This window comes from Microtus ochrogaster, chromosome 15 (genome assembly GCF_000317375.1).
Source record: "Microtus ochrogaster isolate Prairie Vole_2 chromosome 15, MicOch1.0, whole genome shotgun sequence".
Taxonomy (NCBI): Eukaryota; Metazoa; Chordata; class Mammalia; order Rodentia; family Cricetidae; genus Microtus; species Microtus ochrogaster.
In genome coordinates, this window is record NC_022017.1 from 44,028,166 (window position 1) to 44,044,796 (window position 16,631).

The following is a 16,631-nucleotide window of genomic DNA, read 5'->3' on the forward strand; positions in this document are numbered from 1 at the left end:
GTTTCTTGAGATCTTTATATATTTTGGAGATCAGACCTTTGTCAGTTGCGGGGTTGGTGAAGATCTTCTCCCAATCAGTAGGTTGCCTTTGTGTCTTAGCGACAGTGTCCTTTGCTTTACAGAAGCTTCTCAGTTTCAGGAGGTCCCATTTATTCAATGAGGTCCTTAATGTCTGTGCTGCTGGGGTTATACGTATTTTTTCAGAAGCATGCTTAAGAACTTGGAGCTGATACAAGAAAGTTTATGAGCTCTCTCTACAGTGACCATGACAGATAGACAATGCCAATGCCAGCTCTAGATCTATGGAAGCCTTGTAAGAGAAAGTCATTCTCTAGGGGGATCCGAGATTCAGCCATATTGTCTCTCAACAGTTGACCACTATCCTCTGTTGTGTGACTTTTCCTGGGGAGTCTATTCCTTTTCACCTCAGATAGAGAGCAATGACAGAACACGGAAACAGTGTCTTCCAGGACCGTGTCACAAAGTGGAGAGTTCATTGGGGTTTCTTGCAGAACCGTGAGTGAAGGTTACTTACAGGAGGGTGAGTGATTCAGCAGCTGCATCACCCCAAACTCCTGCTCCTCGGTGGGTGATGATGGAGCCTTTGGAGTCCGCAGGACGATCTGAGGGCAGTTACACAGAGGAGAGCCTTCTCCCACAGATGTTGTTGACTACTTTTGTAATTTAGGGGATGGGCCCCAAAAGTACTGTAAGTTTTATGAGCTTCCAGGGTTTTCTAAGTTTCACGAGCTCTCTGAGTTTCTGGAGGCTCTCTCCTTCAAGAAGGGCCATTCTTCATGGTGTCTGTCTCTTCCCCAGCCCTTACAAGCAGGCAACGTGCATGATATCTTAGAAATTCTGACTTCCAATACCAGGGATCAAGGACACCTCACATCTGGGCTTTGCAAAATCTAGAACATGCAATCCCCAAAGAACATGTAAAAACACGTTCAAAAGCAGATGTCAGAAGCAAGATATGGGGGAAGGGAAGCTGAGGGGAGGGGAGAGGAGGGAAGGGAAGGGACATATACTCATGGCCAAGTAGCATGTTATTGTACACATGTCTATGTCCGCCCAAGTAACTGCATGCATGGGCTGTTTTTGGAGGTACTGGGGACTGAACCCAGGGATTTGCACACCCCAGGCAAGTGTTCTTCCACTTAGCTATACCCTCAGTCTTCCAAAATCTCTATTTGCAGCCAGGTGCTTTCGATCCAGGCAGGCTTAGAGACCAGTTTTGTCTGTTCTTCCCCTATCCTCCCCACTACCATCTGTTACGGGATTCCATGTCAGAGCAGTTACGCGCAGGTCAGGAGTTCAAGTCCTGTCTGTATTGTTGATTATCGGGGGCTTGGGGTAATTTGTTTCCTTGACTGTAATCCAGGGACAATGCTTATATTCCTCTGAGGGATTCTGTGAGATGAATCTATGTGTTATATTATATGGGGCTTGCAGGATAAATCTGACTGAAAATGTAGCATTTGGTTCCTAAGCATGTCTTACTAAGGAAGGACTGAATATCCTTTGTTGACATCTTCTATTACATTCTTGAGGAGTGAGGCTGGGTGGCTTCTGACCCACTTAATTTTACTCTATCCCCCTACTGATTGGAGGGAATCTCACTCTGCCTTTGAGAGTCACGTGGACAGAGGGCCAAACCCTCCGCCCATTGGCTGAGCCTCGTGGTGAGGATGCTAGCTGCATCTCTGAGTCCCTCCCTGCTCTTGGCTTCAGAAGAGCCAATCTAATAACTTGGCCTGGTGACCTCAGCTTTTGCTGTGAAAGTGTATTTTGCAGGCTTTCCGCAGCTGAGCTCTCAGGCCAGGAGAATTCTTTATTTTCTTCTCTAAAGCCTAGCACCCTGCACACACATAAAGAAAGCAGAGGAAGAGACATCACAGTTGAGTCCCTTGATTCTGTATTTAGTCATTGCTAAGAGACCTTCGCCATCCCATGGGGGCGCAGTTTAATATGCAACCTCGATGCTCCTGCAGTTGGCAGGTGGGACTGAAGGATGGGTAGGTTTGCACTGGGTCCCTGCCACTCCAAGGAGCGTTCTAGAAAAGGAGTCTAGCATATGAACCCCGAAGTGGCAGGATTCTCCCCCTCCTTCACAAGGGAGAAAGGAGACCCTAGAAGACACAGAGAGACCTCCCTGTTCCCTGGCACTGTTTTCTGAAGGGGAAATTTCCTGGACCTACCCTCTACCAGCAGCTACAAGATTGTGACTGAGCTTGTCACCTAGCTCAGGAGACCCTGTTTGTTTTGCCTCCTTGTTGGTTTCAAACCATGAGACGCCAGTGTAGCCTTTTGGTGAGATCCTTCCGGTTTGGAGTCTGAGTGAACCAGGCTTGAATCTAGGCCCTACCTAGTATTATCTGTGTGACTTAGGCAAAGTGATTTTCTATGGCCCAGCCTCTGCACACAGGCAAGGGAAAGATAATAGCATCCACTTTGTGAATCTGTTTAGATGGCTGGACGGAGATGTTGTGCCCATGGCGTGAACAGTTGACTGCCAGGGAGCAGCTGGTTGTTAAAGCTGTCTGCTATGATGTTTTAAACTTACTCAGACACGGAAGAGAAAATAAACGAGGTGTTTGCGAATGACAAAAGTCACAACAGGGGAGAAGCTGAAAGCAGGTTACCGAACCCTGTATTTATAGCCCTGGGTAGAGGTGGGCCTGGAGTTAACTGTTCATTACCCAGAATGTGGCTGAGGCTGACGGATGCCTCTGCTCTTGCCCTGCTGTTTCCAGGCTGCCTCCCGGCCTGGGATACGTTTCCACATGTTCCTCCCACCCCTGCTCATGCAGGCCAAAGCTGTGACTTTGTTGCATCAGCTGAAATAATGTTACAGGAATTCTTGGCCTCTCTGTGTTCTAACTCCAAACATCAGAGGTCAGAGTCTTCCTTAGCGCAGCCGTGGCTGTAGCAACGGCAGGCTCTGTTGCTGTTAGCTACCGACAGATTCCAGGGCCGACTGCACACATCTCAGTTCTGCTGAGTCCTTGCTCCAGCGCTCCGGGGACTTTGCTGGAGCTCTTTTGTCTATTTTAATTGTTGCCATAGAACATTTTAGTATTGAAATCATTACGGATGCACAGGAAGTCGCAAAGGTCATTCACAGAGGACCACGTGACTTCTGTCGGCTTCCTCAGCGATTCTATTTTGCATACCTACTGTAGAGCAGTGAAATCAGGAAACCCACATGGCTCTAGCCTGGCATTATAGGTTTGTGTAACCACCACTGTCAAGGTCTCAACCGTCCCATCATCCAATGATCTCCGTCTCCCTGCTCCTTTATTGTCACACTCAGCCCTCTGTCCACACCATTCCTGCCCTTGGCTATTGTCAGTCTGCTTTCTCACCTGGGATGCTGGTTAGGGTGAAAGGGTGTCGTCAGCCATCAGGGACAACAAGGGTGCGCGGGGCCATTTGGGCTCCTAATTAAATGTCTAATTTGGATGATGGGGAGTGGCAGAGTGTAGATGGAGCACACACTATCTCCTTTTACAGTGGAGCGTGTCGCTGGGGGTGAGTTAGGGAGTGAGGCTCCCAATCCAGACCTTCAGCTGTCTGAGGGTGAAAGGCCTGCCAAGAGCTGTCTGGGAGATGCTCCCTTCGGTCTGTGGTCTGTGGGAGCCTGCTCTGCTATCTAGTGTGTATTCTCAGCATCTGATCACTGTATGCTCACCCCCACTTGCAGGAGCGCCGTCCTTCTGCCCTCTGCCCTCCACTGGCTGGCACCATGGATTGCAAACACTGGAGCTACCTCTTGCATATCATCCTGAGGCGTTTCTTGTAGGCTTTATACCTATTTTGGATTGAGCTTTTCTCCCTTAGCTGATCTGCTGGTCTTCAGTGTGGATCCGGTCTGTGCTTAGTTTGCATAATGAGGCCAGCACTCTGATTATCACCTTTTAGGTAACCCCAAGGGTTTTGACTTGCCAGCAGGGCCAGGACATGCTTGCTTGCTCTTCAGTTTGCTTCCTGCATGTTGACTTGATGCCGTATGCAAACAGGTGTGCTGTGGTTGGAGAGGCTCTCTGTCACTCTGGCCTGACTGCTTTCTGTTTCTTCCTGCCTTTTTCATGTCTTATTTCCGTTCCCCTGTTGCCTCACTTGCTTTTTTTTTTTTTTCCATCGTCTGGTATGTCGCTGTGGTTTTGCGAGAGGAGTGCCCTAGACAGCAGGTGGCTATGATGAATGTGTCTGTGTAGGTACTTGGTGGCTAGGATCCTTGAGGATTTCAGTGACAGCCTTGGAAGCCACATTCTTTGTGAAAGTATTTCTAGTTTCCAAATCAGAATTTTTTTTTGTCAGTTCTTCCTGCATTCTAAATTCTCCTCTTTGCTCTGGTTTACCCCACCCCCTGTGATAGGACACCAACATGGGCATGCTCCCACAAAACGCCTTCCCTCTGACAGAGGCTCACTGTAAAGATAATGCTGGTGCCATCCCAGGTGAGTCACTGCCCCTCTCTGGCCATCCTCAATTTCTGCATTTTAAAAACGAGGGACTACACGGCGGTACATTTTTTTCTTTTTCTTTTGTCTACTTCCCTAAGGGATGATGCGGCCTTGTGAGCCCTACCCACTTCTGTGTGGGGATCTCAGCAGGACTAATCTTGTGCAGGTCTTTTGAAGGTAACCATCGCAGCTTCTTTGGGATCACGGACAGGCTAATCTTTATGATTTCAACTCAAGATTTCTTCAGAGCACATAGGAAGCTCCCTTGCTAGCTCCACCCCTTCTAGAACTGCTACTTGGGAGCAGGCCCGGTCCTTTCTAGCTTCTAGCTTTCCCTGAGAGAGTTGGGAAGCAGTCTTCTGACATGCTGTTGGCCCTCCCACCTGTCATGCCCCAGGTACGCACAGTCTTCTGGAATTTCAATGATTTAAAGCTCGTGGGCAGACCAGCCAAATCTAGCACTCACATACATTCTACATGCGGTACAAACACACGCGCTTTTCCCGTTCAAAAGGAAAGGGTGTTCTCCATAGGGAGGGGTGATGAGGGAGGGAGAAGAAGCCAGCACACTAGTGAGTGTGAACATGTGTGTGTGAATGAGTGTTATCACGTGTTAGCGTGTCGAGTGTATCTATTTGTGTTCCCTGCTTTGAATCCTCAGCTCTTTCCAAACGTTAATTTAACCACATGTTGCTACTGTCTCTTGCTCTTTCTCTGTACCCCCTTTTGTTATTATTTATCATTATAAACATAACTGGATTACTGAGGTGCAAGAAAATTTCTATTAAAATTTGGTACAGAAGAACCTCGGGGAGATAAACACGTTTGCATTTTATTTCCTGAAAAAAGGAAGAAAAAAAAAGAAAGAAAGAAAAGACATGCTGTCCCTCTGACAACAACCCACAGTCTTTCTAAAATAAAGCCTCTTTTCTTAATTATTCCTGAATGGACATCTTGATCTGTTTCATATGCATGTAAAAGTGTTGATACTAATTAAGGAAAAAGAAAAACACAAGTAATTAGGAAGAATATTAAAAGTCTTTTTATGTTTGTATAAAGCTTTGGAGTTAAAAAAAATGCTTCACCATGAGTGATTTTATTTAGAGATTAAAACAACCCATTGGAAGAACTGTAGTGTATTGTGCATGGTCCACATCTTTTTTTTTTTCATGGTCCACATCTTATGGAGGAGGAACCCGGGGCTAGGAGAGATTACATTATGCTAACCTCACAGCGCTCACCATTAACGTTATTAAGGCTTTGGTGTGGTACTGAGGGTACCACCCAGGGCCTTGCACACCCAACACAATTGCCCTAACCTATTTTTTAAACTTTAAATGTAATGCTCTGTGCCACGGGATTCTTTTGTTGTTGTTGTTTTATTTGTTTATTTTAAATTGAGAATAATTTTTTTCATATAATATATTCTGACCACCACCCTATCTCCTCCCATTTCCTCCCCACCTTCCCACCTCCACACCTTCTTTCTCTCTCTTTTGAAAACAGGCAAAACAAACAAAAGCAGAAGAAACACACACACACACACACACACACACACACACCGTAAAACCACAAAATTGGAAACCATAATATCCAAGCAAAAAACCAGTAAGATAAAAAACAATATACCCAGACAAAGCAATGTCAGACAGAAAAATCTTAAAAAATACTGTTGAGTTCCTTTTACATTAGCTGTCTAATGCTGGACATGGGTTCTACCCTTAAGGGAAGTTTCTCTACTCAGTGAGAGTCCATTGGTGAAAATTAATTTTCTCTTTGTAAATTGCTGTCATTTGGCTCTAGCTTCTGGGTTGGGGATGTAAGCTCATGCCCACTTTCCCCTCCCAGTGCTGAGACTCCACATGACTTGAACCTATGCAGGCTCTGTCTATGCTGCCACAGTCTCTGTGAGTTCACCCGAGAGTCCCTCTTGTGTCTCTAAGACACTGTTTCCTCTGCGCTCTCCACCCTCTTTTCTCTTACAGTTTTTAATATTGATGGTACCAGGGACAATCTATGTGTTCAAGTCCGTCACTCTCTGGTAGATAAAACAATTTTATTTCTCACCTAGACAATCCTGGTTAAATACATGGGTCTCAAACATAAGAACAGTGTGGCAGAGGGACTTGTGTGTGATGGGGGAAGGGACCAGGGTGGGAGGGAGACAAGAGAGGAAAGGGGGTTGCAGAATCCAGAATGTACTTTATGCTTGTATTCAATAGTCAAAGAACAAATCCGAAAAACGTTATAAAGATTAAGTTTCATTTCACCTGATGAAAAGCTGTTGTTCCCATCTTCTTTAGGTAGTGATTTTGGTAAATCTGTGGATTTGATAAGCCTAGGTCCCCCTGTGCCCTTGTCCAGGGTGTCTGGCTGTGTGTGGTGCCATACTGTGCTTATTGCGCATGTACAGGTCAGAGGACAACCTTGGGTGTCATTTAGCACCCTCCACTTGGAGACAGATAGTTTGCCACTGTGTGGTTTGTCTACATATTCCAGTCTTGCTGTCCCGAGAACCCCCAGGGAGTCTCTTGCCTCTGCCTCCCTGTATTTCTGTAGGAACACTGGAATTACAGCATCTGGCTTTCCCTGGGTGCTAAGGCTCTAACCTGAGGTTCTCATGCCTGCATGGCAAGGGCTTTATTCACTGAGCCAATCCCCTCAGCCCCAGGTATTCATTTCAGTGGCTGTTGTGACCATGCTCAGCCCAGTCCTGACAGAGCCCAGAACTCCCCATCCAAAGTCGCCAGAGGATGATGGGGTTTGGAGGAATGCTAATGTCTTCCTGCGTGTGTTCCCGTGAGCTAGCCTGACAGGTAAAGGTCACTGCTGCAGTGAGGGAGTTCCCATCTGTTGATACTCAGGTTCTTCAGCCAACCACTCCAAAATTGAAATGCATATTTAATAAGGTGACTCTCTGCAACAAAGCAATTTAATTCACAGGTAATTATGCAGATCCACTTTGCTCTCAGGATGCCAGCTTCAATCACCGTGTCCTCAATTTGGCATATTGAAACCCCCTGCAGCTGTCTCCAGCATTGACATTCCCAGGGATACGATCATTATTTTGGAAATGCCAGGGATCCGGAGTCATGCGAAAGCATCACCTTTTCACTAGGTTGGCAGTTAAGATGCAGAATGCCCAGTTAAACTTGAATCCCATAGAATTCAATGCAAAGCATTTTACTCCCTGTCCCAAGCATCTCATAGAATATACCTTTGCCAATCATTGCAAACACTAAAGCTTAATTGGTTATCTTGTATTTTTATTTAACAAATCTGGCAATAGTACCATCCACAGAGAATTATGGTTTCTAATTGGTCACAGATTTTGGCTGTATCCTTTGTCATGGGAGAAGGCGCCTTGATGATGTGTTACCATCTTGCATGTATGGCAAGAACCACACATTTCATCAATGAAGTCTAGTTTATGTGTCTTTGTTAGGGTTTCTATTGCTGCGAAGAGGCATCATGACCTTGGCAATTCGTATAAGGAGAGCATTTAATTGGGGAGACTTGCCTACAGTTTCAGAGGCTCCGTTCATATTCATCATAGCGGGAACACGGTGATGTGAAAGCGGACGTGTTGCTGTAGCTGCTGTTGAGAGTCCTACATTTTGCAGGCAACAGGAAGTTGACTGAGACACTTGGTGTCATCCCAAGCATGGGAAACCTGAAAGCCCACCCCCATAGTGACACACTTCCTCCAGCAAGGCCATACCCATTCCAATAAAGGCTTATCTTCTAATAGTACTGCTCCCTGTGAGATTATGGGGAGCAATTACATTCAAACTATTACATTCCGCTCTCTGGCCCCCATAAGCTTATAACAATATCGTAATGCAAAAGGTATTAGTCCAACTTCAAAAGTCCCCATAGTCTATCACTGTCTCAACAGTGTTTTAAAGTCTGAAGTTCAAAGCGTCTTCTGAGATTCATACAATCTGTTAGCTCTAATCACCTGTAAAAATCAAAATATAAAAGCAGATCGCATACTTCCAATACATAATGGCACAGAACGTACATTACCATTCTAAAACACAGTGAAGGGAGCATAGCGAGGAAATACTGGACCGGAACGAGACTGAAAAACAGCTGGGCAAACTCCAAACTCTCTATCTCCATGTCTGATGCCAAAATGTTCTCCAGATCTCCAACCACATCCAGCGACGGCAACACAAGCACACCTCTTGCGCTGGGGCCACGCCCACTCACTAGCAGCACCTGGCAGGGACACCAAGACCATGACATCGCCAACACCAACAGCTCGCCAACGCAAACCAAACCCAAACTTCAAAGCCACACACAAACACAACGCCAGACCTACACCAAGCAAAAAAACCCACAAAACACGCCCGGCAGCAGCGGCCTTCAGGAGGGGAGGAAAAAAAGATAACACCCTGGTGTTTTTTCTGTCCTTAACTCTAAACCCAGAATTATGCAAAACAGCTGAGCTTACTCTCTAGGACACAGGCTCTCTGAAAGCTTGCTTGACCGAGATTGAACACGTGAGCAAAGACGGGCCAATCAGAATTGTTTCTGAGAACTGTTACTCTTTGGAAGTGTTTGAAATTGAGATTGGTTCTTATCTCTTCCCAAAAGTAAGAATGAAAATAAGACGAAGAGGTGGAGGGAGAAGAGGGAAAGGAAGAGAAAGGAGGAGGAGGAGGGTGCTCGTTGCTTGTTTTCACTTACAGTTCTGGTTTAAGGTTAAAGGATTGCATCTGGTGATGGCCTTCTTTCCGGCAGAGTTCAGGACTGGGCTAGACCTCACCTGGCAAATGACTGCATGGGAGATTTAACTAAATTAAGTTCGTTGCAGAGCCAGCCTTGATATAACTCCCTAGCGTATAAATCCATGACTTCTGTAGTCATGAATAGAGCAACCCATTCATGAGAACGAAGCCTTAACCATATCATAATGGTATTGCAACGTCTCCTAACGGGGATCAGTTTCAGTGGTGTCTTGGAGGAGACAAACCACATTGAGACTGTGTGGTGTCCCTTTTTTTGAGTCTACCTGGAGTGGACTTTGGTACTTGACACTAAATGAAATGTATTTGAGAAAGGGTGCTAAGTGGAGACAACACTTAACAGAAGCAGAAAGGAATTATTTCCTGGAATAACAGTATCCCCTCTCCACCCTCACGCTCATCCTATTCCTTACTCAAGACCAAATTACTCCTATTGCCTCTGTCTCTGTGGAGTCCTGGTTAGTTGTTCAGGACCTTTAAAAAGCACTCTGGTTTTCATTACAAAGGGTTTTCCAACTGGAATTAGAATCCACAGACTTCCATCAGGTAACCAGGGCTTCCTCAGAAACTTCATGGGAGACCCCACTTCAAAAATGTCGGTCTTGCTTTCCTCATAGCTCCACTAGACAGCCCATCATATTTTGACTGGAGAATTCTTCCAGGATGTTTCCCACAGACAGCAGGACAAAGCCTGGCCTCTGATGCAGCAATTGGCTGTCTGGCTGACTTCCTCATCTCCATTTTGTGCACATGTCACTCCTGATGCAACTTTGTTGCTGCCCCCTGCTTTGGCCTGAGCTGCAGCTGAGCAGAGGGCTGTTAATGCTTTTCTGTTAGAGCTCAGATACTACTGCAGACTCATGGTTTTGAATGCATGGTGGCCAGCTGGTGGCACTGTTTCGGCACTTTGTGGCACCATTGGGAGGTGGGGCCTCACAGGAGGAAGTGTGTTTTGAGGTTATAGCCTGGCCCACTTCCGGCCTATTCTCTGCTTTCCCTCTTCCGAGATGTAGAGAGTCTCATTGCAAGCTCCTGCCACCGCAGACTGAGAAACCTCAGCTAAAATAATAATGGGGATGATGCTATTTATAGTAACAGCATCATCACGTATTGAATACTTACTGTCTACCAGGTATGGGATGGTCTCCTCATGGTGACTGAACATACTTACAGTGCCTGGAAAACATGCAGTATTTATTATTATTCCTTAAGGATGAGGTAATCAAATTGCAGGCAGGGCAATGGACTTGTCCTGGACATGTATTAGGAAGCAGTAGAACAGGAATCTATACCTTAGCCTGACACATTTGAGCAGAAACTTTTCATGAGGAACAGGTGGGGTTCAGCCAGGTGGTGATGGAGGAGCAGGAACAAAGGAGGCTTGGCCTGCCTCCTGCAGTGCTGCTCTTTTCCTCAATGGGGATGGATCTGGGCTGGCTGGGAAGTGAGCAAAGCCGCTCTCAAGGGATTATGTTTCTCAGAGACTGGCTGTTCTTCCTATAGATAAGCCAAGCACACCAAGCAGCCCACAGACTGTCCTGATCTATAAATAAGCCATCTGTCTGCATTTACCCTAGCTCCTCTAGGCTCTAGGTGCAGCCTTTTCTAGAATTTAGATAGCCAGGGAGATGGTCTGAAGCCTTTGTGGGTGTGAGGGGTTAATTTGGGGTTAAGAGGGGGGGGAGCTCAGCTGCTGTAGAAATGGGTACTGATGTTTTTGGAGGATGGTGGTGGTGGATTTCAGTGTTCAAGTTTGTTGAGAGAGGTTTCTGTCCCGCCTGGTCCCGCAGCCATTCAGTCCTAAAGAAACACACAGAGGCTTACATTAATCATAAACTGATTGGCCTATTAGCTCAGGCTACATTACATCCTACATTAACCATTATTCTTGTCTGTGTTAACCACAGGTACCTTTATCAGTGAAACATTCTCATCTTGCTTTCTCTGTGTCTGGGTGACAACTGCAGACTGAACCTTATATTGAACTTCATTTTATTATATTCAGATGCTGTTTTTACTGTCAACATGATAAGAGAGATATTCCCTATATTTTTTCTGCGAAGTTCTTAGAACTTGTTGTACATTCACTCTTAATTTGGTCTAGCCACATTCAAAAATCATTTTTTGCTTTACATGTATGGTTGTTCTGCCTGCATGTGTGTTCATTGCCCATGGAGGCCAGAAGAGGGCACTGGGTACTGGAGTTCCGGACAGTAGTGAGGTACCATGTAGATGGTAGGCCTCAAACCCGGAAGAGCAGTTAGCACTCTTACCACCATCAAGCCGTCTCTCCAGCCCTTGGTCTAGCCTCATTCAAAGGGCTCAGTAGTCACAGGTCCTAGCAGAAACAGTACCAGTCAAGGCAGTGATAGAAAGGAAGACTTGTGGCATTTGCTTGCTTTCTCTTTAGGAGCTTTTGTGTGCATCAGTGGCCAGGACAATATTGTGAGCCCAGGAAGAGAGAGAAGATGCAGGAGGCCAGAGCAGGTGTGATTAGCTGTTTGAACAGGGGGTGAAACTAGCAAAGACATGAAAAAATCTGTCATAGAATATGTAATTGACAGGTAAACATGGACATGTGTTTAACTTTCTCTACTGTCAAGGAGATGCGTCAACTTTAATATGGAAGTTTTTATTTTATACAATTACGTCACTGAAAATGCAAGCCAGGTCAGTTTCCCCTTGAACAGCTAGCGGCAATGACAGACTGCGACACTTTGGGGAAGTCTTTTAGGGAAGATCTCCCAAGCACTGTGGATGCCTTAATTGCCTGTTTTTAGGTATGCTTTTAGAAATCTGGGTTTTAAAAATAAACTAAAATGAAGGGTAAAGGATAATAATGCCAACATGGTTTTTCCATGTTACTTATAAGGGAAAAGCTGGTACTCTCTTTAATGAAGAAACAAAAGAATTTTATCCATTTAGAAGAATGTTCCAAAGAAAATATATCAGCCTGAGAAATGCTGCTGTTTCAAAGATAAGGGAAAAGGAGTTGGAGACACAATATCATTTTATTATTTATTTATTTATTTATTTATTTATTTATTTTATTTATTTTTGCTTGCAGCTCCATAAGCATCCTCAGAAAAACAGTGCCAAACCAGAATGACATTTTTCAATGTGGTAACATCCTGGTCTTAAAAAGTGTTCCATTGTAGGGCTTCTTTTAGTGCAGTGCCTACCCACAACGATTCCGACCCTTTAACTGATTCCTTATAAACATCACATTTCTTATGTATAACATGGAAGGTGTATAACATGGGGTGTGTGTTGGTTCATTTTGCGATGATTAAATACCTAGCAGGGCTAATTTTGGTCCGTGGTTTAGAGAGGTGGTGGGGAAGGAAAGACTGTAGGACCTATTGCTGCCTGTAGTGGTGGGTATCTAAGGCAGTGTGCTCCCAGCTCAGCAGTCAGGAAACAGGGAGCTGGACCTGAAACCAGCTGCCTGCAATCCTGGAGCCTTCCCAGCTCCTGTAGCTCTTTGCCTGGTGGCTACCCACCTACAAAAGGCTCCACAACCTCCCAGAACAGCGCCCCCATCTGGAGACCATGTGTTCAAACACATAAGCCAGTGAGGGCATCTTACACTCAGCCAGAACAAGTTGGATTAAATGACCTCACATATAAGGAATTAAGGCACAAGAAGGCCCGATAGACCTGAGTTATTAATATTGTTACCGTGCCTGGTACCATAAAAGCAAAGTTCCCAGAATGTTTGTTGTCTAATCTGTAACCCTTTTCATTTGTGTTTATTTTAACATCACTTGATACTTGGTAATGAATTTCATAAATTACAGGCATGAAAAATAACTTGGGGTGACCACAGTTTGATTTCTTCACACGACACGAAAGGATGCTGAGATAATAAAAAAGGAGGGTCAGTCAGGTCTGAGGTCACTCAGCAAGTCAGTTCTTCTCCCTGAAAGTCAGGACTAGAACCCTGTTTTAGGAGTTGAGCTCACTGGGCCAAAGGATTTGTCATGTTACCAAGCCCGAGGACCTGAGCTTGGTCTCCGGACCCACGTGGCGGACAGAGAGAATCTACCCCCCCCTTTTTAATTAAAATTTTAAATTTTCACTTTGCATACCAACCAGGGTTTCCCCTTCTTCCTCTTCTCCCATTCCCTCCCCTCCCTTCTCCTTCTTTCTACCTCCCCCATCCATTCTTCAGAAAGGGGCAGGCCTCCCATGGGGGGGGGTCAACAAAGCATGGCATATCAAGTTGAGGCAGGACCAAGCTCCTCCCGCTGCATCAAGGCTGAGCGAGGCATCCCACCAAAGGGAACAGAGAAAGAACCTACTCTTGCAATTTCTCTTCGGATCTCTATATATGCTATGTCATGTGTATACATGCAGAGAAATAAATAAATAAAATGTAAGATGTATATATATGTATACACACACACACACACACACACACACACACACACACACACACACACACACACACACACACACAAACCCTGTTTTTCTCTCCTTGCCGGGATCAAGTGAGATGGCACGTCGTGCCAAGCAGAAAGTCCTGCAGTGACATGACTCAGCACTACCTGTATGAATGTAATTTCTAGATGGATTCTTCCCGAGAGGCCTTGCTCTCAAGCTCCATGCAGCAAATCTACCAAGACTCCCAGCAGCTTGCTTGCATCTGAATGTGGCCAGTGACTGTGCAGAAAGCCCATGTTGGCCCCATGTCCCTAATGCCACAGAACACTTGTGGGCACAGCGTCCTGAACGGGAACCAGCCTCTTAGGACGCAGGCCGCTTAGGAGTTGCCTGAGGACTGAGCGCCCATCATCTGACTGATGAGGTGCCAACTCAGTTTGCTCTTCCATCACAAGGAGGATCATAAGGCCTCAGGCTATTATTGTGGAGTGTCGGGGAGGCAGCTCATGGGAGATACTGGGGAACGCATCTCATCCCAAGCGGCTTCTGGTATTTGATGTAGCTTTTCCTCCCTTGGCATCCTCCAGTGAACCTGGCTCTGGGCCCAGATCTTTGTCATATTAACTCTTGAAATCCCCTCCATCAAATGATGGAGAAGTGTAAACAATAAACGTGGGGCCTTGGCGGGAGCCGAGTGAAGCCCTGTGTGTTCCCGATGGGCTCAGGTGTGGTGCCCACATTTCTGTCCCCCCATCCCCACCCCCCCCCACCCCTGCTCACTTTTCTCTGTGATCAACAGGCTGGGCAGGCAGAAGCTTGCAGATCCCAGGTCTTCCATTTTTTCCATACCAGTCTCCTCGGGAAACCTGTTCAGGAATTGCCCCCAAGGTAAAACAGGAGCCCAGCTGCTTTCTGGGTAGTGGGAGGAATTCGTACCACAGGCATCCTGGATACTCTCTTATTTCTGTTTATGATAGAAGAACACAAATCCAAATAAACTAGCTTAAAATAAAGACCAGCTGCATCTCCTGGATCATCAAGAATAATATCATTATAGTTCTACATACATGGAAAAGAGAAAAATGTCACTGGAGTCTACCTCCTCACAAATCTTGATTTATTTCCATATAGCATATGGCAAACAGCTTTCTGGTGTCAACTATTCATTTTCCAAATCATTTGCATAAATAAATAATAAATAAATAATCATTTAACGCCTGAGGCGTATTCTCCTTCGAGGCAATGGCCCGTCGTTGGACAGGGAGGGTAATATCTAGTTTTTAATCCATGTGAGGCCTGGCTTCCATGCACATCTTCTTAGCTCAGTCTTCATAGAGGCACTCAAACAATTTCTTCAGCTTATTTTCCTGTTTCAAGCTGATGAGGACTGCACAATAAAAAAAAAAAAGTTTAAATGGGTAACTTAAGAAGAAAAGAAATATGGAGATTATAGCGGCGGAGTCCTCTTACCCTTTCTGTGTGTGCACATGTGTGTCAGTGCGGGTGCGTGAAGAAGGCCCGGCTGCCTGGCCAGTGAGCCCCAGAGACCCAACTGTGTCTACTTCAGTGCTGGGATTACCGGTGGGGACCACCAGTCTTTTGTACCTGGCTTCTGGAGATTGGACTCATGCAAGCACTTAACTGACTGAGCCAGCCCTGCAGCTCATGGGTTCTCTTAGTCATTTTGCCTTGCTAAGCCATGACAACCCACAGAGCAATCCCTGGAAATGTTATTAGATATCCTTCAAAAATAAGCACCCCGTTATATAAATCCCACCCTCCGATCCCCACTTTTCTAAAGATCTAACTGGGAGTGTCGATTCACCTGTCATGAAGTCCCAGTCCTTTTTTACACTTGGCCTGGTCCTCATGCAGAGAGGCTGCTGGGAAACCTTGTGCCATCTGCCGTGGGATTTCTGCTTACCTGACCTTTTGAGCACTCTCTGATGTCAGGCAAAAGTTCGGACTGAGAGTTCTCTGCATTGTGGTATCTTGGGAGTAAAGCTGATTCCCGGTCCTATTTATTTGGCTGTGAACCCTACTCCACCTCCCCAACCCAGAGATAGATACGCATGGAACAATTTAGGGACACTTGTGGCTTCTTGAAGAATGGGTCAGTTCGTCTTTGGTCTTGGCACAGCTTCACGATTCTTTGTTACAAAGTCATGTATGGAAGAAAAAGAGAAGCAGAAGAAAGCAGATTGCATTCTGCAGCTCGATACAGTGAGAATTGGACCCGAGCAAGGGCTCAGTGGTCAAGAGTATTAAGATGGGCTTGTGCTATTTCCCAGCTGATGGGACACTCTGAGGATGGAAGGGAGGACCAACTAAATGCATTCATAAGCCATGCCTGTGGGTGATCTGGAGTTAGTGGACAGGCAATTGCGGTGCTGCTGATGGACTATCAGGAAGCCAGGCTTTGAGGCTCTGCCTCTAGTAGGCTTGTTTCTTCATCAAGGACTAATATTCTCAACTCTAATCTCTTGTGGGTAGTAATTAGGACGCCAGGCTTTAGAAAGTGTGAGTTACTGTCCGCCAATTAGATATTGGGGACTGTATTGGCTTGTCTTCATTGTGACAAAATATCATGAGCACCAGTGTAGAGGAGGGAAGACTTATTTGGGCTAGAGGTTTCAGAGGTGTCCAGTCCATGGTCACTTGGTTTGATGGTTTTGGACATCATCGTGGAACCAGGCAGGAAAAGAAAGATGCTCACCTTTTCACCAAGACTGACTTCTTAACCCATGTTTTTATAGTGGTGACAGAGGAGCTGGCTTTGTGTGGCCTACTTCATTTTTAAAATCTTACTTGAGAAAATCCAGGGGCTGGAGAGTTGGCTCAGAAGTTAATAAGAGCTTGCATGATCTTCCAGAGGACCCAAATTCAATGCCCAGAACCCACATCAGGTGGCAGAGAACTACTTGTAACTACAGCTTCAAGGGAATTCAATACCTTTGGCCTCCATGGGCCCCTGTATACACACACACACACACACACACACACACACACACACACACACACA